General features: G+C 47.0%; 2 pseudogenes; both read right to left on the bottom strand.

Annotated features, from left to right (window-relative positions):
• LOC102759516 overlaps nt 1-274 on the bottom strand; it is a 1,192-nt pseudogene extending 918 nt beyond the window's left edge.
• Nucleotides 275-389: 115 nt separating this feature from the next.
• Nucleotides 390-2,271, bottom strand: LOC102759234 (annotated as a pseudogene).
• Nucleotides 2,272-4,052: the final 1,781 nt, after the last annotated feature.

The raw sequence follows: 4,052 nt of genomic DNA on the forward strand, positions 1-4,052 counted from the left end.
GGAGGGTTGAGGGGTGGGAGGTGGGGGGTGGGGATAAGAGATCAACCGAAGGACTTGTATGCATGCATATAAGCATAACCACTGGACATAAGACACTGGGGGGTAGGGGAAGCTGGGGAATGTCAAGGGAGGAGGAGGAAACATATGTAATACTCTTTGTAATACTTTAAGCAATAAAAAAATAAAATAAATAAAAATAAATAAATAAAAATAAAGCAGTGAGATATTATCAGCAAGCAACATTCAGAATGACCTACACCTCAAAAACTAGCATATAAGTGTCCTCCTCTGTCACTTTATTTTTTACCTAGGAGGTGTGAGTTTTATTGTCTTGTCTGGAGAGAGTTGGTTTTCTCTCGAATGTTCCAGGGTAGAGAGAGATTTGGAAAAAAAACAGGATGTAGAAGTCTAGTTGGTGTAATCTTCTCCCTTGTTTTTATCTTCATCATCCAAAGAGAGAGCAGTATACTTGCTTGCAGAACTGAACTTGGAGGCTGGACTTTCTTCAGGTTTCTTTGGCTCAGGTGCAGATCGGGAGTCGATCCTTTTTGCCATCTTTTCTCTCTGACTCCTTTTACTGGTCTTTGTTCCTTCCATCTCCTGGATTACAGCTGGAGTTCCCACTTTGGCCTTTTGGGACACACCCCATCCACTTTATTTTCATCTTTCCTTGCTGGTCCTTCCTCGGATGGTTGAGCTGGAACCACTTGTAGGGGATTGCTTCTCTGTGTCTGAGCTCTGAGATTGAGCATGAAAGTTAGAACTTTGCTTCACCCAAGCATTCTCCTTTGGTGGAGGAGCTGGCAATTACCTTTAGAGGCTGTTCAGGTTTGGGAGGCTTAAAAGTTGAAGAGTGAGTTTTCCTCCTTATTGCGTGTTTCATTTTCTAAAAACTTCTCACTCTATCTCCGTGCATCCTGGTCTGACTTGCTTCTGCCAGATGTGGCTGAGGTCCCAGTCTGTGATGACTCACTTCCTGTCCTTGACCATTCTCATTCCTGAGTTTCTTCTCTTTGCCAGCTTGGGCATCTCTCTGGAGGCCACCGTTCTAGTTTTGGCTCATCCAGCTGATGTTGCAGTTTCTCCTGTTCCTTCTGTAACTGCTTCTCTACTTCTCGTTCTCTAGCACCTGTCAACAGGTTTTGCCTCTCCAAAGATGGAGGCTGCTCAATTGGACTGGGAGATGCTAGCAGAGGAATCATTGTCCTTAGGAGTGTATCAAGGCTTTAGATTCAGTTTGGGTCTTTAGGGGGGGATATCTATCATCACACCTATAATCATCCCGAAAGTAATCATCTCTGTAGCTACATCACTGATCATCACATATCTTATATGTGTCCTCATAGTGATCCCCGCCTCCTTTGTAGTCACCATCCCTTCAATACCCACTACCAAATGCTCTTCTGCCACTGCCTACCCTGGAATCATAGCTTCTATCGCAGTCTCTGCTGTCTCTGTCATCATAGTGGTCCTGGCCATCATATCGACCCATATCCTGGCATGGGCCATCATGATAGCTGTCCTGATACCCACCACAGTATCAGTCTGAATCATAACAATCTCAGTCTCAATACTTGTCTCCAAAACTATCATCACCTCTTCTAGGTGGGTAGTCATCAAAGCTGTCTGTGGCAGGATGGGCCTTCCAGTCTGTATCTGTTTTGTCAGAATCCAGATTTCTATCACAACCAAAAGAACGATCATCCCTGTCTTTCTCCTGGTCTTGATCAGCAATGTCCACTCAAATTCTCCCGTTACCTAGAGGCTCTTCATTGAGGCTCAGGGCATTGAACAAGGAACCCAGTTTTCAAACTCAGCATAACCAAAACCTTTCAAACTCTGGATTGCTGCTTTCACATGGTAAATGCACTGCACTGTTATTTGATTCCTATAAATAATTCCTTAATGGAGTCTTAGGTCACATCATAGGCCAGATTCCCTAGAAAAGCAGTGTAGGGTGGCAATTTCGGAAGACAGCTCCTGTCAATATTGGGTTCCTAAGCAGTCTGTGGAGCAGTGGGAAGGATGAAACAGTGAATTGGAGGTGCCCTATACATATCACCATCATTACTGTGTCAAGTGGTTGAAACATCTCCTTCCAAGTTATCTGTTTCATCGGCCCAGCTGACTGGTTTGGGTACATAGGTGCTTCCCCCACTAGCCCCTCCATCCTCAGCCAGAAAGTCTGTTAGGGAGATAGTCTTGCCCTTCTTACTCTTCTTTTTTGCTGAGGCTGCCATGTTGGGAAAAGAAGAGAGAATGCAAAGAATTCAGATGAGGCAATTACATGATTATAGTGAGAGCTCTGGGCTAGGAGTCCTCCTCTGTCACTAGTTTCCTTCCTGAGAAAGTGCAGAGGAAAACAAAACCCCTGACAATGTTCCTTTTTTCTGTGTTACTGAAAATTGCATGAACTGTCCCCAGGCCTTCTCAACTTTGATCATCATTGTTTGCTGCCTTGTAGACAGGTAGGCATGAAGTAAACTTTGGGGCCTAGCTACCTATGTTTCTTGATTACCCAGAGACCTGTGGCAAGTTTAAGATTTCAGTCTCTGGCTGAGGTCCATATGGGCATCAAAAGTGGCTTCCATCCCTTCTAAAAATCCAGGTGGTTCAGACTTGGTGGGGCAAACATTCAGATACAGTCATGTCACCACTGATGATTTATTCAAAAGGATTTTAATGGTTTCAAAGACAAAATGGTTAACCATAGGCACCTGAGGTATCCATTGTGAACTCTCTGTGAAGTCACACACACAATCATAAGAGGCCATGTATGGGAAGATGACAAAGTCAGTTTAAAGGGGTAAGTACAGGATCAAACATTGGGGAACCCTGCAGGATAAGGCATATTTATAAGTAGTGGCCACATTGCCCTTGCATCCCACTGCTATTTTCTAGATTACTCCCTCAGTGTAGACTTATCAATTCATAGGCATCTCTACAGGACTTTTTGAGAGTGGAAATAAAGATATGACTTGGCTTAAAGATCATATCCTATATAATAAAATGGTAATATACAAATAGACCAAATGGCAGAACAACCAAACAACCAATAAAAATGTAATCTACACTAATAAAAGAGAAACATGCAAAGTAACCATCCCTTCTCAATGTCAAAAACCACACACCCCAGCCAATCAGGAGTGAGCATGCAAATTAGTGGGACAAAGATGGCAGCAGCCACAGATTAGGCAGGAGGCTTGGGTCGCCCAGGTGACAAAGGAAACCAAGTTTCTCACCCACCTGGGCCAGTGCCAAAGGAGGGTCCTGTGGGCAGCAGTCACAGAGCAGGCCAGAGTGCTGGGAGGTTTGCATTGCCAGGGACAAACCAAGCTTTCCTCCAGCCCTAGCTGGGGGCTGAAGGAGAGGCCTATGGGCATGGGAGGCTTGGATCACCAGGGCCAATTGCTGAGAGAGGAGCCTACAAACAGCCCTCAGCCTTCACCCAGGCTGGCCATGCCACCATGGGTGAGGGTCCCCACTGTGGGACATGGCTAGCCTGAAAACAGCCCTCAGCACCTCACCCAGGATGGTGTGGCCCCTAGTGAGGATCCCCATCCTAAAGTGGGTGTGGCCAGCCTGAAAACAGCCCTCAGTCCTTATCCAGGCTGGCCACACTCCCAATGGGTGAGGGTCCCCGCTGGGGGACATGGCCAACCTTCAGACAGCTATCAGCCCCTCACCCAGGCTGGCCAGGCACCCCAGTGGGACCCCCCACCCTGAAGGGGGTATGGCCTGCCTGCAAACTTCCCCAGCCCCTCGCCCAGGCCAGCACCATCCCCAGTGGGGACCCCCACCCCAATGGGGGCATTGCCAGCCTGCAAACCACAACAGGCCACTTGCCCAGGCTACTCTGCCCCCCAGGGGAACCCCCACCCTGATCCAAGACACCTTTTAAGGCAAAACAGCTGGCCCCACCCATGCACCAAGTCTGTATCTATACTAATAAAAGGGTTATATACTAATTAGACTGGAAGACCTTCCAGGAGACCTTCTGGACAAAGCCATGGGGCTGAGTTAGAGGCAGTTAGGGGCCAAGAGGGGAGGGC

The sequence above is a fragment of the Myotis davidii genome, unplaced genomic scaffold (genome assembly GCF_000327345.1).
Source record: "Myotis davidii unplaced genomic scaffold, ASM32734v1 scaffold1726, whole genome shotgun sequence".
Classification (NCBI taxonomy): domain Eukaryota; kingdom Metazoa; phylum Chordata; class Mammalia; order Chiroptera; family Vespertilionidae; genus Myotis; species Myotis davidii.